The sequence below is a fragment of the Cervus elaphus genome, chromosome X, assembly GCF_910594005.1.
Source record: "Cervus elaphus chromosome X, mCerEla1.1, whole genome shotgun sequence".
In the NCBI taxonomy this organism is placed as follows: Eukaryota; Metazoa; Chordata; class Mammalia; order Artiodactyla; family Cervidae; genus Cervus; species Cervus elaphus.
The window spans coordinates 38,842,767-38,870,367 of record NC_057848.1 but is presented as its reverse complement, the minus strand read 5'-3'; the positions used below and the strand labels follow the sequence as shown (position 1 = coordinate 38,870,367).

The 27,601-nt window shown below is 44.0% G+C and overlaps 1 long non-coding RNA gene across 1 annotated transcript; it reads right to left on the bottom strand.

Annotated features, from left to right (window-relative positions):
- Positions 1-1,972: 1,972 nt before the first annotated feature.
- On the bottom strand, positions 1,973-26,890 carry LOC122690003. The gene is made up of 2 exons (XR_006339961.1): positions 26,698-26,890; positions 1,973-4,734 (listed from the first exon to the last, which is right to left on the bottom strand). It is a non-coding gene; the product is annotated as an uncharacterized LOC122690003 (long non-coding RNA).
- Positions 26,891-27,601: the final 711 nt, after the last annotated feature.

Below are 27,601 nucleotides of genomic sequence, written 5' to 3'. Positions count from 1 at the left end.
CCTGTCCCTGGAGCATGACTCCCAGTACCCTCTCTGCCAATGACTGAGATTGTGCCTAGAAGTCTGGGAGTGGTTCACAGCTCCAGCAGCCTAGGGGGCCCGTTAGCCTGGGCAATCTGGCTGGCCTGTGCACCTTGCTCCAGGTGGTTCCCCACCGCATTCTTCAGTCTCAGGGCACCCCCAGAAGGAGGCAGCGATGGCCACTGGGTGACGGCAGCATTTGCATCGGCTGTGCAGGCCACCTACTGTGTCGTCACGTCCAACTCCTTCACAGGTGCACAAGCCCGGGCCACAGCCAGGGCCGCGTCCAGAGCGAGACGCTGCCAGCGGTTGGCAGGAGCACCCAGGGACGCTGGATCTTCTTAGCTGTGAGGCCAAGTCTTCAGGGGACAGAGGCCCTGGGGCCTGCCCTCAAGGTGGGGGCGTCGGGGACCTTGCAGGCACCAGGTGGTGCAAAAAGTAAGGAGGCGGCTCTCTTCAGTGTGGAGGCAAAGAAAGGAAGATGAGGCCCTGGAAGAGAGAGAGATGGAGGGTATTGGGCAAGAGGTCAGGCTGCTGGTGGAAAGACAGCCCGGAGGAGGTGGAGGTGGTGGCAGACGTGGAGCAGGAGCAGTTGTCCTCGCAGGAGCCAGAGGAGAAGCCAGAGGAGCAGAGCCAGGAACGTGCAAGGCCAGGAACCCCGAGTGACCTACCGGACCACACTGGAGGGGCTGGAGTCACTGGCGGCCCTTCAGGCAGTGAGTTTAACTCTGGGAATGTGAAAGACCACAGGGCCTACATTTGGATCAGGTGAAACAACCGTCAGAGGAAGGGTCACATGGCTCAGAGATTTGCCAAGGGCACATGCAGGGAGTGGGGTGGCCGAGGGAACTGGGTGCTGGGGGTGTGGAGGTCCAAAGATACGGCAGAAGCAGAAATCAGGCATGGCCAGAACACCTGTAGGTGTCTAAGCCATTACTTTGGGTGACTCCTTTTGGCCTGCATCTGAAGAGGAGCAGTACCCGGGGGTGGGGATTCTATATCAGAAGTGACCAGAAACATTAAGCCAGAGTAGCATTCCCAGAGGTTTATTATTGTATTTGTGGATAATCCCAGGACATAACAGAGATGGTCCCACTAGTGCAGTGCAGAAGCACAAGGTTTTCCACACCCAAGATGGAGCTGGAAGGGACTGCTGTGTGGTAAGCTATGAGTGCCAGACGACTCCAGACACACCCTTGTAAAGAAAGGGAGCAGGTGAGAGACCCAGGGCTTTCTTGCTAAACACACACAGACACACAGAGACACACACACATACCCACACACAACACACACTTGCCTGCAGACAAGGTGAGCCAAAGGGACTGCAGTTCCTGACGTTCTAAGCAGTGACATGCCACTACTCAGCACACACAGGCCAGTCAGAGATCAGAAGTGGTCAGAAACTGACCCTCCCTTGGCGAATGCAGACACCTTCAGACGCTGAAGACCACAGGGGACCAAGAGCCATGAGCATATCTGATGTTATGGCACTGGCTGGGGACATTGGTGGGGCGGGCAGGCAAGCATGAGTGCCCAGAGTGCTTTCAGATGCCTGTTCCAGTATCCCTGTGATATATTGTTGCTGAACCATGAAAGACGCTGGGATTCTTGGCCTGGAGAGGAGGGGAAGTCTTGATCACTCAGAGATTTTGTGTAATCAAGTTTTATTAAAGTATAAAAGAGGTAGAGAAAGCTTCTGACATAGACATCAGAAGGGGGCAGAAAGAGTGCCCCCCTGCTAGTCTTTAGCAGATACTGTCTGCTAATTAGAGAAAGGAAATATCTCAACCCTAAGAGAGTGGCACCAGGCCTCCCTACCACAACATGCATCTTGAGAAAACATTGGCACAAGTTGAGTCATCCTGGGCCATAAAACAACTGATATGAATCTTGAAAAAAGGCAGGTTTCCAAGCAAATACATAGTCTTATTAACACAGATTAGGAGAAAAATTGTATGAGTAAAACATACTGGTTTATTGAGGCATATTTGGTTCTGAGCCTTGGGTGGAACCAATTTGAAGACAGGCAGTTTAGGGTAAATACATAATTCATTAGCATAGCTTAAGAAAAACATTTTCATAAGAAAAATGCATTGGTTAGCTCAAGGTTTGAAAGTTCAGGTGGAACCAGGTGTTGTCATGACGACACAGAATTGTAAAAGAAACCTCCTTTTAATTTTGTATAGAGAAGGGAAATAAATTCTGACACTTGTAGTTTGTTTTCTCCTGCCGCTTAAGAGAAAGATAAAAAAATCTCTGACACTTGCAGCCTATTTCTTCCATTTGCAGGCCCCTAGGCATTCTGCCTCTTACCCTCTCACTTGTTCCATCCCAGACTAGCTCTGTTGCTTGTAGCTCTACCTGGCACGGAATGTGCTATGACTGGCTTCTTGACCTGTGCTGGACTGTGAACAACGGCCAACTATCCGTCATGATCAGTGAACAAAATGAAGACTTGCTTAGCTACATGATGGATTTGAAGGTCAGTGAGGGAGAATGAGGACAGGTAGGGGAGCTGGGCAGGGAAGTGGGGGATCATCTGATGCGGTGAGAGCACTTGCATGGAGAGGCAGAAGCTGTTGATGCCTGCACCGCAGGCAAGCTGCAGACCCTAGAAACGCACATTTCCCCTCCTCCTGGTCCTGACAGGTGTAGGAACTGAGGCATCTCTGGTCCCGCTAACCGCTGCCAAGTTTCTTTTCGGAGCAAACCCTACTTCAGGAACACAGTGATCATTAAGGAGTACTACCTTGACATCACTGATACAACCTGCCTCCCAGGGTGGTGTGGGTGGGTGGGGAAGGGAGTGGATGCTCCTCCTGCGTGATCCTTCCCTGCCTCCCCTGTCTTCCTCCAGGATATACGCCATGTCACTGCACTCCAGTCCACTGGTTCTGGGTTTATAAAAGGGGAGCTCTAAGCCGCAGGCTGGAAACCAGCAGCCTTAACTTCCTCAACTGGTTGTTGGATCACAACAGCCCGGGATCAAACAGGAAAGCCGAGATGGGGTTGCTCTGGGCCTCTGCAGAATTGGCGAGTTGTGTTGGAGTTCTTCGCTATTCATGAAGTGTTCGGGTCCTTGTGAGCCCCATGCTGACCTCGGTCGTGTTGCCAGCAGATAATCAGCGAAGACCTGTGGGTCGACCTCCTGCAGTATTTCCCAGAGAGGTAGATCTTGCCATGGGAGGTTACTGACAGAAACACAGGCTGTGAAGGGATCAAAGGTGGGCCCTGAAGGGACAGCCATGCAGAGGCTGGGACACTCTCCTTTCCCAAAAGGAGATGCTCAGGCTCATGCAGGCTGGATGTGGAGCCTGGATTCGGGTCATACTGGTAGCAAGTGGCAAGCTGAGAATGGAGGCTTGGGGACTTCGTGTGTCCAAGCATTACTCGAAGAAGCTGTGATTACAAGATGAGAGAGTCCTAGGTGATTCTGATAGAGGCAGGGTGAATCAAGCACCTTTGTCAGAATCATCTTTTCGCAGGTTGGCCACTCCCAGGCCTCCTGCTGCTCACTGAGTTTAAGATTCCCCTGGGTCCTTAAGTCCCGACCTTCCTCTTGGCAAGCACCACCAGTTGGAATGGGTTTCTCTTCACTGTCCCTTGGCACTTTTGTGCTGACTTTGGGGTCTTCTGTGAACTTCCACATCCACCGACTGACCTCTCTGTCACCACCACCATACAGGTAAAACCTGAAATGACTTAAGGCTGGCTGGTGATAATACTGAACATCTGGGGGAAGAAATGGACAGGGATCCCAAAAGGGCAGGACAAGGTGCCTACTGATGTCATCTCCCATATCACTGGACTCAGGCATCTTCAGCTACTGAAACACCTGTGTTCCCTGTTTGTGTTTGTGTCACTGTGCCTTCCTTGTGTGTGTTTACACAGGTATGTTTGTGTCACCTGTGTTTGCATCTGTTTCTGTGTGTGTGTATGTGTTTGGCCCACATCAGATGTAGAGATGAAGGTGACAGAACATGAGACTTGGAGGAACAAAAAGAGGAGGCACGAGACATCCACAGGCTTGGGGAGACTGGTCAATGTATCTCTGGGGCACCCCTGTCCAAAACAGGAACGAGGAAAGGATGGCCAGTGACATCTCTGGACAGTAGTTCCACAAATCTACAATTGCATCAAGAGACATACACAAGCTCACAGTTTCTGCTGTGTTGACCCGTTTTTTACTACCAGCCTTTTTCCATGACTGATCTCCTTAACTGGAAACAGCACACCCCCTCACGTTCTGAAAAGCCCCAAGAAGTGATTGGTGTCTTATAATCCATCTTTCAGACCCACCGCCTGACCTGTGGAGATTGCCTGTAGCATCTGCTCACTCTGTTCAATACAAAGGAACGCCAATGAGTCATGACAAAGGTAGAAAATGGCTCCAGGATAATACCCCAGGGGCCCAATTAGATGTGGAGAACCGGGCTTGGGAGAACTTCCCAGAGGAAGAGCCTCGCTGGTACCCCAATACTCAGGGGGGAAGCAACCAGTTGGAGAGATATTCAGAGGCCCTTCCCCCTACAGGGTGTAAAAGACGGGTCTAAGAAGCCTGCTAACATGGCTAAGACCACTGAGATGCTACATGAACCAGATGAAAGCCTGGCTGATTTCTGCAATAGGCTGTGTGAGGCCTTCTGGGTTTTCACCCCTTTTGATCCTGAAACACCTGAAAGTCAACAGATGATAACAGGCCCCATTGGACATCTGAAAAAAAAAATTACAGTAGTTAGAAGGGTTTGCAGGTAAAATGCCACAGAATTGCTTTGCCAACAAAGTGTTTGTCAATCACAACCAAATAGCAAAAAATGGATGAAGCAAAAAGTCCCACCCTTGGCAGCTGGTCTGCCAAAGCGTGCACTCATGGTGGGACTACACCATAAGGCAAGGGGCCCAGATCTGAAAAGGACAATTCCCCTCAGCCACGATCAGTGTGCCTATTACAAGGAAAAGGGACACTGGAAAAATGAGTGCCCCAGGCGCCCTGAGAAGAAAACCAAAGCAGCAGGCCCACAGAGCCGGTATCAACCCGAGCCACCCAGCACTAGTCTGATCGGGCTAGCTCAAGCAGAAACCAACTAGAGGGGACTGGAATCTCTCCAACTGGGTCCCCAAGAGGCCATGGTCAGAATTCAAGGAGGGGGCCATCCAGTGGACTTTATGGTGGACACTGGCGCTGAGCATTCTGTAGTCACCCAGGAGATAGTCCCCTTATCGGGAAAAGAAACTGCCATCATCGTGGGCACAAGCACCCAGACCTGCAGGCCATTTTGCAGTCCTTGACAATGCCAACTGAAGGGCCACAAGGTAGAGCATGAATTCCTCTATCTGCCCTATTTGCCCTATTTGCTTGATGGGAAGAGACCTGCTTGCTATGATGGGGGCCCAGATTTCCTTTTCTCCTGATGGGTAACCTCACCTAAAGCTAGCAGGCCCACCCTCCTCCTTGATTATGACTCTTGCCATAAGGTGAGAAGAAGAATGGTGCCTGCATTTCTTCCTTCCAGGAGAAGGGACCATTCCTCCTCAATCAGAGACAGTATCCACCAGTTTGGGCTGATGAAAGTGCTCCGGGTCTGGCAAAACCCCTTGCTCCCATCCTGATTGATCTGAAACCAGGAGCTCAGCCTGTAAAACTACAACAGTATCAGATTCCCCGTAGGCCTGGCTGGGAATCCAGGCTCATTTAGACAGACTACTCCAACACAGACTTCTGATGAAATGCCAGTCACCCTGGAACACCCCACTACTACCTGTGAAGAAGCCAGGGAGGCCTGACTACCATCTGGATCAGGACTTAAGAGCTGTAAATGAGGCAAAAATTACTCTGCACCCAGCAGTGCCTAAACTGTACACCCTACTAGGACTGATCCCTTCCACAGCTGAATGGTTTACTTGTTCGCATTTGAAAGATGCCTTTTTCTACCTCCAGCTTGCACCTGTCAGCCAACCACTATTTGCCCCTGAATGGGAAAACCCACACATGGGAAACAAGGACCAGCTCTCTTGGACGAGACTTCCTCAGGGTTTCAAGAACTCCCCTACTCTCTTCAGTGGAGCTTTGGCCACTGAGTTCGTGAATTTTCCTGGACAGGAGTTAGACTGTGTCCTGCTGAAAGAGGTCATTGAGCACAACACAGGTTCAATGACTAGAAGGAACAAAGGCCCTCGTCTTCTTGTTAATGGAAGCTGGGTACCGGGTATCAAAGAAAAATGTACAAATCTGTAAAAGACAAGTCAAATATGTAGGTTTTAACATCATTTGGGACAGCTAGTGCTGGGAACTGAAAGAAAACAAGCAGTTTGCACCAACCCTCTCCCTACCACTCACCAGAAGGTCCATGAACTCCTGGGAGTAGCAGGATTCTGCAGGATATGGTTCCCTGGATATTCAGACCTGGCCAGACCCGTATATGAGGCCCTGAAAGGAGAGGAAAAGGCTCCCCTTGAATGCCAAGAGGTGGCATTTCAAACAATTAAGGCCAAAGTCTCCAATGCCTCAGGCCTAGAGCTTCCCAGTGTAACCGAAGAGTTCAATCTCTGTGTTCAAGAAAAGTACAAAATGGCCTTGGGAGTCTTGACCCAAAAATTCAGGCCTTGGCAAAGACCGGTGGCTTACTTGTCTAAATAGATGGCCTCCCTACCTCTGAGCAGTAGCAGACACTACCTTGCTAGTGAGGGAGGCTACAAATTAATGTTGGGGCAAAACTAAATGTTAAGTTCACACACCGAGTTATAACCCTGATGGATAGCAGAGGCCACCATTTGCTCACACATGCATGGATGACTCAGTATCAAGAGTTACTATGTGAACATCCACAGGTAAAACTGGAAGTTGTATGAACTCTAAAACCAGCTAGCTTCCTACCAAAAGAAGCAGGGCCCTTGGAACATGATTGCTTGGAATTACTAGATGAAGTATTTTCTAATAGACCAGACCTGACTGACAAGCCACTCCACAACCCAGACCTGGTCCTATATGCTGATGGTAGCAGCTTCATGGAAAACAGAAAGAAGATGGCTGGGTATGCTGTAGTGTCTGACTCTGAAGTGGAGGAAGGAGAGGCACTTCCTCAAGGATGGTCAGTGCAGAGAGTGGAGTTACGGGCATTAATCAGGGCACTAGAACTCAGCTGAGAGCAGCAAGTCAATACCTATACAGACTTGCGGTATGCTTTTGCTACTCTACATGTCCACTGAGCCTTGTAGAAGGAAAGAGAACTCCTTACAGCAGAAGGGAAAGGGATCAAAACCTAAGTCGAAATCCTGAAACTTCTGGAAGTATTATGGGAACCAAAGGAAGTGGCAGCTGTCCACTGCAAAGGCCAACAGAAGGGAGGTGATGGGTGGCCAAAGGGAACCGTCACGCTGATGCAGCCACCAAAGAGGCTGCCCAGCGGCAGCTGCCAGACAGATCAAAAGTTCTGTGAGCCCTAGAGATACCAGCTGCCCCCAGGTACTCTCCCGAGGAGGAAAAGTGGATAAAAAAGGAAGCAGAAACCAAAGCCAAGATGGGATAGTGGCTCACACAAGACCACGAGTCTGCGTTCTGGAACAACTTGCCTACAAGCTGGTGCACCAGCAACATGAACTGACCCATATGTGCAAGACTGCCTTAGAGACTTTGCTAGGCCCATACTATCTCATTGCTCACTTCCCCACACTCTGTTCTTCTGTCTCCCAGTGATATGTAACCTGTTTACAAAAAAATGCTCACCAGGGGCCTAGTAGGTCGGCAGGGACACATTGTGGACTATCCCCCATTGAGGATATGGAAGCAGGTTTCACTGAAATCACCCCAAATCAAGGATTTAGATACCTTGTAGTTTTTATCTCCACCTTTTCAGGCTGAGTGGAAGCGTTTCCTACCCGAACTGAAAAAGCAAGACAAGTAACCAAGGCACTCCTGAAAGACGTTGTCCCCAGATATGCCATGCCTCTGACCATAGGGTCAGAAAAAGGACCGGAATTTGTAGCTGATGCAGAACAACAGGTGGCAAAGCCTTTGAAAACCCAGTGGAAATTGCATACTGCCTACCATCCCCAGAGCTCAGGGAAAGTGGAACGCGTGAATTGAACCCTCAGACAGACCCTAGGAAGACTATGTTAGGAGACCAGCTTATCTTGGGTAGGCATGTTGCCTGTGGCCCTCTTAAAAAGTGAGGTGTTTACCCCGGGCAGAGAGAGGGTTTTTGCCATTTGAAATCCTGTATGGACGACCACCACCGATAGTCAACTTAAGGGGAGACACCAGAGAACTGGGGAACTTGGACTTATATAGGCAGCTATAAGGGTTAGGACACAAAATCTCTCAAATATATACATGGATAATTGATAGAATACCCATTTCCTTAGGCATAACACTACATCCTCACCAACCAGGAGACCGAGTATGGGTAAAGGATTGCAAAAAGAGCCTTTAAAACCCATGTGGAAAGGGCCCTATTCTGTAATCTTAACTACCCCCACTGATCTCAAGGTGGCAGGAACAGATGCTTGGATCCATTACTCGAGTCAAACCTGCAAGTCTGACTGATAGCCAAGAGAAGTGGGAAACGACCCTTAGTCTGGAGGAAGCCCTGTGCCTGACCTTGCGAAGGAAACAAGCACCCCAAAGCCCTGCTCTGGCCCCCCTGGAAGTTGCTCAATAAATGCACGGCTGAAGTTTGAGGAATGAATAGGACCAACAAAAGGCAGATGTATTCGTTATTAATTGGTCTGGGACTCCCCCTATTCATCTTCTTTGGAATAGGGCTTTACTCTTTCCCCAAGAGTGGACTTGTATCCAAAAACTCTCTCGCTGCTTTGCTTATTTCTTCATAGTTCATGTTTTTTGGAGTCTCCTGCTACTGTGATCAACTTAAATATGAAAACAGCGTATTTTTGCCTTACAGTTCTGTTAAGTTGTAAAATCCCTTCCTCATCTGAGAGTTAGGATGATTGTTCTGAATGTATGGAGTCTTTCTACCATGAGGGTAAATGGGACCAAGGATTCACTGACTATACATACAAACCAATAGCATGTTATAGTTCAGCTTTCCCATGCACTAGGGAAGGGAAGCATTACTGGGAGGGAGAAATTAGAGCCCACAGTATGAATGGCCTAACGTGCTATGGCACTCCAAGACAGATGACCTGCTGGACTCGATAGACTCATTTTGGGATGTCAGATGTAGGGGGGGGGGGGAGGGGGCAAGACCAGGCTAAGAAAGAACCAGACCAAGAGGTGGTCAACCGGTTAAAGGACCAAGTAACCAAGCCAGACCAATTGGCATTAGGTCCAAAGACGAGGTCCTCTGGAATGTACAACCAGCTTCAAGCCTCCCTCAAAGGTAAGTTAGAAATGCCCACTATTGGAAATAATCCTTTTATCCATCTAGCCAAGGAGATGACCCCAGAATTAAATGTCACTAGCTGCTGGGTTTGTGGAGGGGCTCTGATGTGTAAAACATGGCCCTGGAAGTATACTGCATTAGATGCCTTTCTGCTATTCCAATGGAATCGAACAACTAGCAGGTGGGCAGGGGTGCTATTCAGAGTTGGACCCTGTCCACGGAAACAGTAGGCAAAGAATGCCTAAGCCGAGAAGGGATAAATTATACCTGGGTCAGAGAAAACAAAATACAGAAGAGCCCTGGTCTATAATGACACCTGCAAGATACTTTCGTGGAGGCCAGGGACCCCAACCTGGTATTGGGCTCCCCAAAAAGGAGGGAATGGAAATCACACTTGCACCCCCTTCAACTCCACTTCTGGGATTCTAGAGCAAAAGTGTACAGGAAATCAACCTGATACTAATCCCTTTCTTGCAATCCCAGGCATTAGCCCATATTGGAAGCATCTTTCCTTCACAAACCCAGACTTATGGCAGCCCCGAGGTGTTCCCAATTTGTGACAACCTGAGTCATAGAGAAAAATGATTCCTTGAGCTAGGAGGAAAACAAAATTGGGGCAAAGATGAGTGTCCCCCCAACAGATAATCCAGTATTATGGTCTGGCCACATAGGCACAAGACGGGAGTTGGGGATACAGGACTCCCATTTTCATCCTCAACCAAATAAATCGACTGCAGGTGGTACTTGAGATTATAACTAATGAAATCGCAACTGTGCTGGAACTGTTGGCACAGCAACAATCCCAGATGAGGACTGCCATCTATCAAAATAGAATAGTGGAGGAAGGAGAAGCTTGTGGGAAATTCTACCAAACTGACTGCTGTATCCAAATAGGTGTCAATGGAAAAGTTCTGACAGACATAACTAAAAATATCAGGAAGATTGCCCATGTTCTGGTTCAGACAATGTTTCTGCTTAAAACAATAACTGGGATTGTCATAGTCATACTCACCAACGTCTGCTTATTTCCTGCTTCATACCCGTCCTAATAAAAAAACGTAACAGGGTTCATTCATAGAAACAGTTGCTGAACGGAGAACAGCCACCTAGTTGTTGCTTTTAAAGGGCTACCAGCCAGTTCTGAATGATGATGTCCTCTGATAGCTGCAGATGCACCCAAAACATCAAGAGGGGGAATGAGGTAGAAACCAGTCAAAGCCCCCAGTTAAAGTAACAACCTTTTGCTTTCCCTTCCTTCATCTGTGTTAACAGCTGCTGCTCATCAATCACCCCTTCTGCATCTGATCTCTTGCTTGTTGGTTACCTCCTTGGGAACTAGGGCTACCTGGGGAAGGGAGTGATCTGAGCCATTCGAGCAGGAAATTTACGGTGTATAAAACATACCCAGAACAAAGGCGGGACACTCAGTCTTTGGAAGCGACTCCACTGAGCCCACACCGCTGCTGAATATACCTGGCTGTTCTGCATCTTTGAGTGCCACTTGTCTCTTTCTGATGCCACGGATTCTATAATAACACTACTATGTCAACCATCCAACTCATGGCCTAATTTCCCATGGCTTTAAACAGTCTTCAGAAACTTGGCTTGTCTGTGCTTTTGCATTCTATCTGCCTTTTCGTTTGAGAGACTTTTGTATGGCAGGAGGAATTACCATCTTTAGTGGTAGGAAGTCATTTAGCACAACTGGTACAGCTGGAAAAGTGAGAGAAAAGTCCTAATACAAAAATGTAACATCAAAGTTAGTGCTATCTTCCGGTTGTATAAGTAGAGAAGTATTCAATGAGAAAGAAAATGAAATCCCAGATAGATGGTTATCTCGTTATGATCTCGAAATTGAAATATGCTTAAGAGAACAGTCTATATATAGGTGAATCCCGGCTCCAACTCTATTAAGTATTCACACTGTTTGAACAAGTGTGACCGGGCAAGTCTCCTTTAAGTAACTGCCCCCTTCCCACAAATAATATCTCCTGAATGTCTAAGCTGTTACACTGCAGTCGGTCTAGTCTAGTATGCTGAAGCATTAAGATTGTCAAAGCTCATTGAGGTCAGAGACCACATTGTTTATTACATTTTGAAATATGTCCCCAAAGCTTGCAGGCAGATCTGGAGCAGCTCCCACCACCCCCAAAAAGCCATATCCTAGCTCTTAAATCTCCCCTTCATTCTCTGGTCCATCTTTCCTCCATCTTTTCATCAACCTGTGTTCACTGCCCTGGAAAGATGCCCTGTTCTTGCAGTCTTCATCATCTGCCCATTGTCCATATTTTGAACTGTCTGCTGATTGAATGAAATCATTTGAGGAATGGAAATTAGAGGCTGCAGACAGGCTTGCATTGGAACTTCTTTATGAAGTTCCACAGAGGGACCCTGCACTGCCTTGTGGATGAGTTGAATATTAATAGTAATTTGAATCCTATAGACTGGATCATCTGGAAGATGAATAGCTTCCCTCTGAAACTGGCATAAAAGACTTTTACGTGACTTCACTCTCAGTGTACATCTTCTCCTCAATATCCTGTACCTGGTACTCTAACATACAAATATTCTCAGTTGATCATGCATTTGGCCTAATGTGCTACAGTACCAAGTCTGTCTTTTAGGCTTGGCTAAGATGGATGTCGAGAGATCTTGTTGGCACAATTTCTCAAGTTCATAGAGGACTTAAAGTCTGCACTGTTTAAGAGCAGAACTTGTGACATATCGCTGGCATGGCTGCAGGTGTTAATGCTGAGGTTGCCTGGAACTGTGGTTTTGCTGCTTGTACAGCCCTTGTTGGGATTGAGGACCCCGTACATCTCCGTGGGTTGGGGACCTTCAGTTGGACTGGATTGCATTCCTTTTTTTTTTTTTTTTTCAGATATGGACTTTGCAAGTAGGAATGGTGGTCTCTTGGGGTTCTCAGGAAATCAGAGGACTGGTCATAAGAGTGGCGGCCACAGACTACACATTCTACCATGGAGAGGGTAACACTAACATACCTCGAAAACTCTCTGGGGGAAAAGCCCAGGTGGTTTCACCACTTGGGGAGGGCTTGTGATCCTCTAGGCTTCCCCATGGCTATTACAGCCTAGTGTCTTGTTTAGGGGAGATTTAGGGAGGCATGCTTGCTACAACATCACGACTCTGTGACATTACTAAAGCAATAGGCAAAATGCCTTGGTCACTTCTCTCTTACAGATGAAAGGAGAGGACTGTATTTTACGAGGCGGGGCTGCCTTCATGATAGGCTTATTGTCTTCTATCACTTACTGTAAATGATGCTCACTCTAGTACTTCCTAGGCAACTTTACCCACGAAATAGGAACAAGTTGTAGCCTAGTTGAATCTCTAAAGACACAGTGAAAACTCTCAGGGCGAGTTAAGTATCTGTGAGGATCATCAGTTTACATGTTAGAGATTTCCTTACCAGTTTCCTTTCCATGAGAACCTAGGAAAGAAAAGGAGGCCTCATTTGAAACTGAAAACCTCTTTTCAAGAGGAAGTGGGTGTATTAGTTTTCTAGGGTTGCCAGAACAATGAGAATCATACCAGGTAGTTTAAAAAGATGTTTTCTCAAGCTTCTGGGGATAAAATCAATAACCAAAGGGTCAGGAGATTTGTTCTGTTCTGGACTGCGTCAGTCCAGAATTTTCTGGCTTTGTCTTCACACAGTAATGTCTCTGTGTTTTCTGTGACTGATCTCCTTTTCTTATAAAGAATCAGTGGTATTAACACAACTACCTATTTAGAGGCCCTATTTCCAAACAGGGTCAGAAGAAATGACAATACTCGCATTTTGACTAAATATAATGTACAGAGAGTTATGTCTTCAGCATACAAATTTTGAGAGAATACCATTTATTCATAATATTGATTTTCTTCTCTCAACTTGGTACTGCTATATATCCATCTGTCTCCCAAAGATCACCCCACTAAACAGGTCGCTCAAACCCAGAAAGCAGCTGCTTAAGAAAAGATGGGTTACTTGGTAATGATACAGATGAAAACAAAATTCAAAATTTCTTATCAATCTAGAAATCCTCTCCACAAAGACATAGTGGATGAAAAACATTTCTATTATTGAATAAGTATTAAACCATAATGTGATGCACATGATAAGCAAACTACAAAAAGACTGCAAAGAGAAAAGAGATATTTTAAATAGGTATCCTAGCAAACTGTCGACTAAGCTAAAGCCTTTGACTGTGTGGGTCACAACAAACTGTGGCAAATTCTTAGAGATGGAAATACCAGACCAGCTTACCTGCCTCCTGAGACATCTGTGTGAAAGTTAAGAAGCAATAGTTAGAACCAAACATGGAACAACGGACTGGTTCAAATTGGGAAAGGAGTACGTCAAGCCTGAATATTGTCATCTTGATTATTTAACGTATATGCAGATTCAGTTCAGTTCAGTTCAGTTGCACAGTCATGTCCGACTCTTTGTGACCCCATGAATCGCAGCACACCAGGCCTCCCTGTCCATCACAAACTCACGGAGTTCACTCAAACTCATGTCCCTCGAGTCGGTGATGCCATCCAGCCATCTCATCCTCTGTCGTCCCCTTCTCCTCCTGCCCCCAATCCCTCCCAGCATCAGGGTCTTTTCCAATGAGTCAATTCTTCGCAAGAGGTGGCCAAAGTATTGGAGTTTCAGCTTCAGCATCAGTCCTTCCAATGAACACCCAGGACTGATCTCCGTTAGGATGGACTGGTTGGATCTCCTTGCAGTCCAAGGGACTCTCAAGAGCCTTCTCCAACACCACAGGTGAAAAGCATCGATTTCTCAGCACTCAGATTTCTTTACAGTGCAACTCTCACATCCATACATGACCACTGGAAAAACCATATCCTTGACCAGACAGACCTTTGTTGGCAAAGTAATGTCTTTGCTTTTTAATATGCTATCTAGGTTGGTCATCACTTTCCTTCCAAGGAGTAACAGCCTTTTAATTTCATGGCTGCGATCACCATCTACAGTGATTTTGGAGCCAAAAAAAATAAAATAAAATAAAGTCTGACACTGTTTCCACTGTCTCCCCATCTATTTCCCATGCAGTGATGAGACGAGATGCCATGATCTTAGTTTCCTGAATGTAGAGCTTTAAGCCAACTTTTTCACTCTCCTCTTTCACTTTCATCAGGAGGCTTTTTTAGTTCACCTTCAAATTCTGCCATAAGGGTGATGTCATCTGCATATCTGAGGTTATTGATATTTCCCTCGGCAATCTTGATTCCAGCTTGTGCTTCTTCCAGCCCAGCGTTTCTCATGATGTACTCTGCATATAAGTTAAATAATCAGGGTGACAATATACAGCCTTGACGTACTCCTTTTCCTATTTGGAACCAGTCTGTTGTTCCATGTCCAGTTCTAACTGTTGCTTCCTGACCTGCATATAGGTTTCTCAAGAGGCAGTTCAGGTGGTCTGGTATTCCCATCTCCTTCAGAATTTTCCACAGTTTATTGTGATCCACACAGTCAAAGGCTTTTGCATAGTCAATAAAAGAGAAAGAGATGTTTTTCTGGAACTCTCTTGCTTTTTCGATGATCCAGTGGATATTGGCAATTTGATCCCTGGTTCCTCTGCCTTTTCTAAAACCAGCTTGAACATCTGGAAGTTCTCGGTTCATGTATTGTTGAAGGCTGGCTTGGAGAATTTTGAGCATTACTTTATAGCGTGTGAGCTGATTGCAATCATGCGGTAGTTTGAGCATTCTTTGACATTGCCTTTCTTTGGGATTGGAATGAAAACTGACCATTTCCAGTCATCTGGCCACTGCTGAGTTTTCCAAGTTTGCTGGGATATTAAGTGCAGCACTTTCACAGCATCATTTTTCAGGATTTGAAATAGCTCAACTGGAATTCCATCACCTCCACTAGCTTTGTTCATAGTGATGCTTCCTAAAACCCACTTGACTTCACATTCCAGGATGTTTGGCTCTAGGTGAGTGATCACAGCATCATGATTATCTGGGTCGTGAAGATCTTTTTTGTACAGTTCTTTTGTGTATACTTGCTACCTCTTCTTAATATCTTCTGCTTCTGTTACGTCCCTACCATTTCTGTCCTTTATTAAGCCCATCGTCACATGAAATATTCCCTTGGTATCTCTAATTTTCTTGAAGAAATCTCTAGTCTTTCCCATTCTGTTGTTTTCCTCTATTTCTTTGCATTGATCGCTGAGGAAGGCTTTCTTATCTCTCCTGGCTATTCTTTGGAACTCTGCATTCAAATGGGTATATCTTTCCTTTTCTCCTTTGCTTTTCGCTTCTCTTCTTTCACAGCTATTTGTAAGGCTTCCTCAGACAACCATTTTGCCTTTTTGCATTTCTTTTCCATGGGGATGATCTTGATCCCTGTCTCCTGCACAATGTCACGAACCTCCGTCCATAGCTCATCAGGCTCTCTATCAGATCTAGTCCCTTAAATCTTTCACTGTATAGTCATATGGGATTTGATTTAGGTCATGCCTGAATGGTCTAGTGGTTTTCCCTTCTTTCTTCAATATAAGTCTGAATTTGGCAATAAGTAGTTCATGATATGAGCCACAGTCAGCTCCCAGTCTTGTTTTTGTAGACTGTATAGAGCTTCTCCATATTTGGCTGCAAAGAATATAATCAATCTGATTTCAGTGACGACCATCTGGTGATGTCCATGTGTAGAGTCTTCTCTTGTGTTGTTGGAAGAGGGTGTTTGCTATGACCAGTGCATTCTCTTGGCAAAACTCTATTAGCCTTTGCCCTGCTTCATCCCATGCTCCAAGGCCAAATTTGTCTGTTACTCCAGATGTTTCTTGACTTCCTACTTTTGCATTCCAGTCCCCTATAATGAGGACATCTTTTTTGGGTGTTAGTTCTAAAAGATCTTGTAGGTCTTCATTGAACTGATCAACTTCAGCTTCTTCAGTGTTACTGGTTGGGGTATAGGCTTGGATTACTGTGATATTGAATGGTTTGCCTTGGAAACGAACAGAGATCATTCTGTCGTTTTTGAGATTGCACCCAAGCACTGCATTTCAGACTCTTTTGTTGATCATCATGGCTACTCCATTTCTTCTAAGGGATTCCTGCCCACAGTAGTAGATATAATGGTCATCTGAGTTAAATTCACACATTCCAGTCCATTTTAGTTCACTAATTCCTAGAATGTTGACATTCACTCTTGCCATCTCCTGTTTGACCACTTCCAATTTGCCTTGATTCATGGACCTAACATTCTAGGTTCCTATGCAATATTGCTCTTTAGAGCATCGGACCTTGCTTCTATCACCAGTCACATCCACAACTGGGTATTGTTTTTGCTTTGCATCCCTTCATTCTTTCTGGAGTTATTTCTCCACTGATTTCCATTAGCATATTGGGCACCTACCGACCTGGGGAGTTCCTCTTTCAGTATCCTGTCAATTTGCCTTTTCCTACTGTTCATAGGGTTCTCAAGGCAAGAATTCTGAAGTGCTTTGCCATTCCCTTCTCCAGTGGGCCACATTCTGTCAGACCTCTCCACCATGACCCGACCGTCTTGAGTGGCCCCACATGGCATGGCTTAGTTTCACTGAGTTAGACCTGCTTCACTGAGTTTTCCTGCTTAAAATATGGAATTCTCTATATTTCATATAGGAAAGCCTGAATGATGACTTTCCTACAGGAAATATGTAACTTTCTATATTTCATACATGAAAATATGGGTGCAGATTTTTCTACATGAAGCATGAAATCTGTATTTCATGTTTGAAAATCTAGCTGTATATGTTTCGTCATGACATATGGAATATTCCATGTTTCACATATGGATATATGTTCACATATTTACCTGCATGAATAGGGAATCCTGTATTATTCACATATGAATATTTGAGCATACATTTTCCTGCTGAATTACGAAATTCTACTTTCATAAATGAATTTCTCAATTAAATTTTCTGACAAGAGATATGCAATCCTCTATAGTTCAAACACTCATTCCAGAAGGAAATATTCATTCCAGAAATACAAAATTTGTACATTTCACAAATAAAAATCTTGATAGAGGTTGTCTTACATGATGTGTGGTACTCTTTATATTTCATATAAAAGATCTGTATGTCCTTGATTTAAATATAGACTAATCTATATTTCACATATGAAAATATGGGCATTGTGTGTTCTACAATATATGTATTTCTTTATATTTTACAAATGAATTGTTGAATTTTTCATATTACATTTATAAATATTGGTTGCACACTTTCCTACATGGTATATGGAATTTTCTGTGTTTATCACTTGAAAATATAGACATTCATTTTTCTACACCAAATACAAAATTCCTTAAACTTGACATATTAAAATATTAGCATGGGTTTTGTAGGCATAGATTCTGAATTGTGAATGAGGAATTTTGTGTTTTGCATGTGGACATCACATTGGAAGTTTTCCTAAATGAAATATGAACTTCTGTATATTTTACAGATGATAATTGGAGGAAAGGTGTTTCTGCTATACAGATACATGGGATTCTGTACTTTACATATATGGAAATCTTAACTAAGATTTTATTGCATAAATATGTAACTGTCTATATTTCACATTATACAACACTGGGAAAAATTATACCTACATGAAATATGAAATCTCTACTTTTCACATATATTAATAAGTGAACAGATTTTCATACATGATGTAAGATATTTTTCAAGTTTCATATAAGGAAATCCCATCCCAGATATTCATACAAAAAAATACTGACCTCTATATTTCATATATGAAAATATGGTTGCCAATTTTCCCAGATGAAATGGGAATTCTCTATATATCACATTTGAAACCTGGCCACCCATTTACCACAAAATATGGAATATATGAAAATCTCTGCTCAAAGTTTCCTCTAGGAAATACTGAACATTATGTATGTAACACATGAAAACCTGGGTGCTAATTTACCCATGTGCAATCCGGAATTATGTATATTTTGGATATCAAAATCTGTGCACCGATTTTACCACCTAAAATAAATAATTTTGCATATTTCTTTTTTTTCTTTATTTTTTATTAGTTGGAGGCTAATCACTTTACAATATTGTAGTGGATTTTGCCAAACATTGACATGAATCAGCCATGGATTTTCATATATGAAAATCAGGGTGAAATTTTACTCAGTTAAAAATGGAATTCTCTATATTTTACATATGAAAATGTCAGTGCTGAATTTACATCATGAAATATTGAATTTTGTATTTCACTTTATGAAAATCTGTATGCTGAATTTCTTACATGAAATATCATATTTTCTGTACTTCATATATGAAAATCTGGGTGGTGATCCTTACATCAAATATAGAAATCTCTATATTTCACAGATGAAAACCATGGCTTTGGTTTTCTTCAGATATGGAGCACCAATGTGGCATCAGAATTATCTCTATTTCACAAACAAAAATACGTGCACCACTGTTTTTTCATGAAATATGGAGTTCTTTGTATTTCTTATATCAAAATCTAGGCTTGAACACTCTTTCATGGACGTTGGACTTCTGTATTGTTCACATTTGAAGATCAGAATGGAGATTTTCCTGTAAGAAATATGAAATCACTGTATTTCGTATGAACCACTAGTTCCTCAGGTACTGACACATTTGTTCCCTGTTTGTGTCCCTGTGCCTTGCACATGCATGTGTACAGGTGTGTGCTTGTATCACCTGTGTTTGTGTGTGTGTGCATGAGCCCAGTCCCCAGCTGACATGGAGATGAAGGCAAAAGAACATGAGATGTCTACAAACGAGTAGAGGAGGCAGGAGATGTCCACAGACTAGGGGAGACTGGTCCACGCATCTGTGCGGTGCCCCTTCCAGGACAAGAATGAGCAAAGGATGGCCTGTGACAACTCTGGGTAGTGAGTCCACAAATCTGCAATTACCTCAGGAGACAAAGACACGCTCACAATTTCTGCTGTGCTGTTGCATGTGTTTGTATCTGTAAAAGGGGTTGGAGGGTTTGCAGAGTCACCCAGCATAAATCAAGTGGTATGGGGTTCTAAAATCATTACCTGTGGACCCCTCAGTCTGTGGGGGCACTGGCCCTGATTAAAACTCTTCAAGAAATGGGCACAGAAGGAACCTACCTCAACATAGTAAAGGCCACATATATTAAGCCCACAGCAAATATTATTCTCAAAGGTGAAAAACTGAAAGCATTCCGCCTAAGATCAGAAACAAGACAAGGGTGTCCACTTTCACCACTATTATTCAGACTAGTTTTTGAAGTCCTAGCTACAACAGTCAGAGAAGAAAAAGAAAGAAAAGGAATCCAGATCAGAAAAGAAGTATATCACTCAGTGTTTGCAGATGATGGGATGTTGTACATAGAAAACCATGATACTATCAGAAAATTACTAGAGCTAATCAGTGAATTTAGCAAAGTCACAGGATACAAAATCAATACATAGAAATCATTTGCATTGCTATATACTAACAATGAAAAATCAGAAAGAGAAATTAAGGAATCAATTCCATTCACCACTGCAACAAAAAGAATAAAACATCTAGGAACAAACTTACCTAAGGAGATAAAAGAACTGTATACAGAAAATTATAATTTGATGAAAGACATCAAAGATGACATAAACAGATGGAGAGATATTCCAGGTTCCTAGGTAGGAAAAATCAATATTGTGAAAATGACTATAGTACCAAATGCAATTTACAGATTCAGTGCAGTTCAGTTCAGTTGCTCAGTTGTGTCCGACTCTTTGTGACCCCATGAATCACAGCACACCAGGCCTCCCTGTCCATCACCAACTCCTGGAGTCTACCCAAACCCATGTCTATCGAGTCGGTGATGCCATCCAGCCATCTCATCCTCTGTCGTCCCCTTCTCCTCCTGACCCCAATCCTTCCCAGCATTAGGGTCTTTTCCAATGAGTCAACTCTTCGCATGAGGTGGCCAAAGTATTGGAGTTTCAGCTTCAGTGTGATCCCTATCAAATTACTAATGGCGTTTTTCATAGAACTAGAACAAAAAATGTCACAGTTCATATGGAAACACAAAAGATCCTGAATAGGCAAAGTAATCTTGAGAAACAAGACTGTAGCTGGAGGAATCAACTTACCTGATTTCAGGTTATACTACAAAGTTACATTCAAGACAATACGTTACAGGCAAAAAAACGGAAGTATAGGCCAATGGAACAAGACAGAAAGCCCAGAGGAAAACCCACACACATGGACACCTTATCTTTGACTTAGGAGGCAAGAAAATACAGTGGGAACAAGACATCACTTTCAATAAGGGGTGTTGGAAGAACTGCACAACTAAGTGCAAAAGAATGAAATTAGAACACTTCCTAACATCATACACAAAGATAAACTCAAAATGGACTACCAAAATGTAAGACCAGAAACTATAAAACTCTTGGAAGAAAACATAGGCAGAACACTGTATGACATAAATCATAGTAAGATCCTCTACGACAAACCTCCCAGAATAAAGGAAATAAAAACAAAAATAAATAAGTGGGCACTATTTAAATTTAAAAGTTTTTACATAGCAAATGAAACTATAAACAAAGTGAAAAGACCACCCTCAGAATGGGAGAAAATAATAGCAACTGAAACAACTGACAAAGTATTAATTTCCAAAACAGAAACAGCTCATACAAGTCAATACCAGAGAAACAACCAACCCAGTCAAAAAGTGGGAAAAAGTCCTAAACAGATATTTCTCCACAGAAGACGTACAGATGACTAATAAGCACATGAAGAGATGCTCGCTATCACTCATTTTTAGAGTGTTCGTCGCTCAGTTGTGCCCAACTCTTTGCAACCTCATGGACTGCAGCCTGTCAGGTTCCTCTGTCCATGGAATTTTCCAGGCAAGAATACTGGAGTGGGTTGCCATTTCCTTCTCCAGGGGATCTTCACGACCCAGGGATTGAACCCAGGTCTCCTGCACTGCAGGAAGACTCTCTGAGGCACCAGGGAAGCTCATTATTAGAGAAATGCAAATCAAAACTACAATGTGATATCACCTCACACCAGACAGAATGGGCATCATCAAACAATCCATAAGCAACAAGTGCTGGAGAGGTTGTGGAGAAAAGGGAACCCTCCTACACTGCTGGTGGGAATGTAAATTGATACAGCCACTAGGGAAGATAGTATGGTGATTCCTTAAAAAAAAAAAAAAAAAAAAAAAAAAAACTAGGACTAAAACCACCATAAGACCCAGCAATCCCACTATTAGGCATATACCCTTCAAAAACCAAAGCAAAAAAAGACACACATACCCCAGTGTTCATTGCAACACTATTTACAGTAGCCAAGACATGGAAGCAAGCTAGATGTCCATCGACAGAGGAATGGACAGAGAAGCTATGGTGCATATATACAATGGAATGCTACTCAGCCATAGAAAAAAAGGAATGCATTTGAGTCAGTTCTAAGGAGGTAGATGAACCCAGAGCCTATTATACAGAGTGAAGTAAGTTAGAACGAGGAAAACAAACACCGTGTATTAATGCATATATATGGAATCAAGAAGGATGGTACTGATAAACCTGTTTGCAGAGCAGCAATGGAGACATAGACATAGAGAACAGACTTATGCACAAGGGTAGGGGAGAAGAGGGAGTGGGTGAGACAAATGGAGAGTGTAGCATGGATGCATATACACTAACATATGTAAATAGATAGCCAATGGGAATTTGCTGTATGACTCAGGGAACTCAAATGGGGGCTCTGTAATAACCTAGAGGGGTGGGAACGAGCGGGAAGTGGGAGGCATTCAGGAGGGAGGCGACATATTTACACCTACACCTGTGGTTAGTTCCGGTTGATGTATGACAGAAATCAAACCAATACTGTAAATAATAGTCAATCAATGAAAAATAAATATTTTTTTCAAATCTAAAATAAGGTTATTTGGAAGTTATCTAGAATGTCACACTTGAGAGGAAAAAAAAAAAAAACAACTTAATATGCAGTCTATTGCCTTCCAGGTCTGTTCTCTTCATTTTTAAAATGTATGAAATAGGGGAGTTAATGTCTTCATGACACTGTATTTGTTATTTGGACCAGGAACTGTTCTCTGTGATGTGTGCATGCTGACATGACACCCCATGGTCTTTCATGCACTTAGGAGACACTGTGTCCAATCCATACACAGATCCATACACAGTAAAGTTTCCTGCAGATGGACACGTTGATCTGCCTTTTGATCCAGAGTACACTAGACACTGCAATGTATTCCAGATTGGGGGTCAGATACAACATGTCTCTGTTCCTCTCTGGCCTGGGCACCAATCTGACTCAGCTCTTGCTAGGGAGGTGACTTTGGGCAAATTCATTCACCTGTTTACCGCCTCATGCTTCTGCTTCCTTAGCTGCCAAAAGGGATGATAGTATTAAAAATGCTTACCTCATAGTGTTGTGATGAATACTCAAAGACTTTATTATATGTGTACATATGGAGAGCTAACCACGGTTCAGAAGGGTGAGCTTATCTTCTTGCCTCTCTTCACTTCCTTTTTCTGCTTGTACTCACTACCCCTGTCCTTGCCCCCATCCTTTTCCCTTCCCACCCCAACTCTGCTCTCTAGCACCTGTGCCCCATTCTCAGACTCTCCATCCAAAAACATGGCTGACAATCTCCTCATAATTTACCTCAGAAAATATCCATACCATCACCCTTGGATTAAAAATCATGAATATTAGCAGAAGAAATAAGAAACAGACTAACATTGGCAATGTGAAAACTATGCAAGAAATAAAGCATTACTGATGAAAGTTTAACTACTAATATTTTCATATCTTGATCAGATTCAGATTTTCAGAATTTGATACAGGAGAATTAGACTCGATAAAAAGAATGCCCCCCCCAAAAAAAATAGCTGTGTGATGAGGTTTCTCGGCCTTTAAATTTCCCTCTATAAGGTTTTTAAAACTTTATATACTCATATTCTATAACTGTCCAGTGATCACTTATTTCCTGTCACTATACAGATCATATGAAGGCGTCATTAGACTTGTAATTTCATAGAGAATATGCACTAAGATTTTCCATACGAGCACATGATGGAACCTCAGTGTTGCATTTAGGCTTCACGATATCCTCACAAAAAGAGGCAAATACTCATTATGCTTAAAAAAAAAAAAAAAAAAAAAACCTTCCCCCAGGCCTCATACACTCCGTTCTTAAGGCCCTGAAGAGCTGAAGTGATATTGCAAAGTCCATGCGGTGAGTCAAGGTGGTCTTGACACTGTGTCCCTGGAACACTATCCAGGGAAAGGTGGAACAGAAATAATATTAACTACAGTAATGACAACAGCTAAAATTGACTGGGAATGTACCATATGGCACATACTGTTCTGACAATTTCCCATGTCTTAACATGGTTAGTGTTCTACACTGCCCCAGGAAGTAGTTAAATTTACTCCAAGCTAGTGTTTCTATGTGGCTAATGGAGGAAGAAGGCACAGAGATGCTATGTAACTTTCTCAGTATCGCCCAGCAGTAAGGGAGCCACGGGTCTGGAGGCATTGTGGAAAACTCAGTGTGTTCTGCATTTATTTTGTCAAGGGTAAGATCCAACAGTTATGGCAAAATATGTAGAATAACAGCTACCACATAACACAAATTGATCTTACATCAAAGAAATGCACACTAAATAGAAATCTGATTTCTTCAGAAATCTTTCAGATAGAGGCTTGGCAAGACTGGAATTAGGATGTTTTGTAGAAATCATGGTCTGAGAGCCTCTTCAGCACAGCAGACAGCATGTCAGTGAGTCTCCTAGACTGCGGGTCCTGGGTTTGTGCATCAGAGAAGGCAGGAAACCCCTGTCACCTACACATGTTCCCAATGGAGACAGAGCCTGGCAGGAGGCAAAATAAGACCATTCCTCTGCTCTGGTCTTGCCTAGACAAGTTGTCCGTGTCAATCAAAACTCAGGAATTCTAAAAAAAAAAAAAAAAAATGCAGCTCACTGCAGCTACAATAGTGCCCTAGAATCTGTTGTTTTTCACTATGCTTGGGAAACTCTCAGGAACTTTATTAAACCCCTTTAGTAGTGAGACTGTCAGCAAAATAAGGGAAATAGTGATCAGAACAGATATGAGAAAAATAAATAGAAATGATCAACAAAACCCAAAGCTGATTCTTTCAAAAGATCAATACAAATTCATAAACTGCTACTCATATAGACCAAAAAAAAAGCAAGATAACTAAAGACAACACTTCCCAATATTGAGAGCAAAATAGATTTCAGATCCCACAGAAATTAAAAGGATTCTGTGAATAATTCTACATAACTACATCTGGCAATTTTTGTGAAATAAAGGAACTAACTAAGTTCAGCCAAAAAGAAATAGATAATCTATTTAAAAACTGAGCTTGTAGTTGAAAAATTTACAGAAATCTCCAAGCCCAGGTGGTATACCTGGCACAAAAGAGAAAGGAGGGAAAAAATGGGTAGGGACAGAGAAAATGTGACTATATTCTAATATAATCAGTTACTCAAGGTAAAATGGGCCAAATCCAAGCAATGTGATGAAGCCATTGGTTTTTATTTTCTCATTGTCGTCCAGCTTCCCCTTCCTGCCTCCCTCCTTTGCCCCGGTTGCTTTCTCCTTCTTAAGTCCTGCCCTCCATCAAGAGTAGAAACATTATGAGGCACAATTCCCACATTATAACTGATATCCGCTAGTTGGCTGACATTCAGCATGGATGCTGTCATCCCTGCAGCTGGTACACTCAAGCTCTCTGTCTCTCATCATGGACCAGAAGGTTTCACTCCTAATTTCAGGTATAGCTGGGAGAGAAGGTGCAGGGCACACGTTGCAGCCTTGAGTCCTTCATCTGTGAAATGCGGATGACCACAAATTGTGGGAGAAACAGAGACAGCAGCACCAGACCCTTTTCAATGAGTGCTAAACCCATTGAAACATGCCAAACCCAGAGCATCACAGAACTCCTTGACATTCAGAAGCACGTCAAGTAGATTTCCCTGCCAGGACTGTTGCATTTATGTTCCTTCTGCCTGGAATGCTCTTCGCTTAAGTAAGCCCATGGCCTGCTCTCTCACTTCCTCCACATCTCTCCTTAATTGCCATCTTTCAGGGAGACTTTCCCTCATTATCCTGAATAAAATAATAACATCATACCTACACATACCCTTTCCCCTGATCTAGTATTATCTTTCTTCATAGTGCCTGCCACCCTTGATTTACTTACTGACTACCAGGTCTATGAAATGAGAGACTTGGTCCATTTTGTCCAGTCACAAACTCCTCAAAGAGTGCTCTGGTATGTGACAGGTGCTCAGAAAACATTTGCTGAAGGACAGTCGGGAGCCAGACCCTTTACACACACTGCTAACATGCAGAGGTACACTCCAAGGCGGACACTGGCCCCATTGTATTAATTCTCATACATACTGAGATTCCAGGAGATAAGTGACACGCTCAACAACACACAGCATGTCAGGTTCCAGGCTTCGGAATCACATCTGCCAGCTTCCAACTCCTCAGTTCCTGGACAGAGACCTTACAGCCAAGAACACAAGAGGCTTTATTTCTAACACAACGACTCCAAATAGCTCAGGTAGATACCCAGAGACACAAAAAACAGGTCACTGAATATCTGCACAGAGAGCTCACAACTCGAGTCTCAGACCCGCAAACACGACAGAAACCAAACGCACTGCGACAAAGAGCCTCAAAACAGACCAAGGTCTTCAAGACAGAAACAAATGAGAATTGCACAGATACTTCACATCACGGAGACTGACTTCCGAACCACTCCGGACACTTACTAACCTAATACAGAAACCCCTATGCAGAAAGATAGAACTTTAAGTAACTCAGTACATCATACAACCTTAAGATAAAACTCCCCAGACAAATGGAAAACCTGCACCCTGTGCACAGACCCCAAGCAGCTGATAGTTGACACCTTAAGACAAACCCCTCCTCAAAGCAGCTCAGAGCCATCACAACTTGGGACACAGAATCAAAAGCTCAGAGATCTCACATTCTGGGCCACAGACGCCTACACAGAGATCCGCACCCAGGGACTCAAATGAGCGAAAGCTCCAAAAATGCACATCCCGGCATACAGGCACACATATCCTAGAGGCTTTGGACTATGGCTCGCAAAATCCACTCAGATCAAATATCCCATCACCCACAATCCTAGCCAATGGCTCAGAGAGATCAAATGTACCCCAAACAGCATCTGTGATGTCATACGTAGCCATACACAACCCCAAGCTCCCTGACACAGGTTACTCTCCAGGGAGAGACGCGAAACAAGCCCAGAGACCTCTCCCTGGTCATGAATTGCGTGCATCTGTGCGACTTACCGCGCGTTGCCATATGATCCAGACTGAGGGCTAAGTAAGACTGAAACACCGTCACCCTGCACAGCCACTGACTGTGCCGAGCCTCGCCACTAACCAAGGCAGCTATTCAACCCCTTCGGGAAAAGCGGTAAAACTCGGAGAAAAACTGCACACTCTGAAAAGCCGCGCAAGCCAACGCAGGCGCACTGGTATACACACGCCTCTAGCCCAGAGTTCCAGCTCCGCGAGCTCAGTGCCTGTCTAAGACAGACAGCCAATGGGAACTCAGCAGGAGACGAAGGAGGGCGGGAGTAGCAGGACTTCCGCGTGTACTCGCGCCCCGGAAGAACTAATTCCGGTAATCTCCGGTCGCCGCACCCCCAAAGCGGCAGCCAATCTCTCGCTCTGTAGCTATCCCCACCTTGGATGTGACCATGTATAAAAGAAGAGGTGGAGTTGGAAAAGAGACTAAGTTGTAGGTTAATATCGGTGTCCACTCGAATTCAAATGAGGCCGGAAGACAGAGTGGAGCGAATGCGGTTGGATCCAGCGGCGCCATGAGCGCCTCCGCTGGGAACTGTGGTCGAGGCCCGACGCGGTGTCAGGGGACCCTCTGTGTTGTCACACGCACTCCCCCAATGGTACCTTCCAGAGTGGGTGGTCCCACCGCTACCCCTCAGTGGTACATCCCAGGACAGAACTGTTTCATCTCGGGCGCCCCTTGGTGGTGAGATTGAGGAACAACAAACGTAGATGCCCTTAGCATCCCAGGATGATAAGCAAAGGAAGGAAAGACAAAGTTAGGATGAAAACCTGATTGCCACACTCTTGGACTCAGAAAAAAGTCTTCATAAACTGAAGATTACTCCTCTGTGATGGCCACTATTGCAACAGGAAGCATTCTTGGAATTTTCTCTGTGCTGGG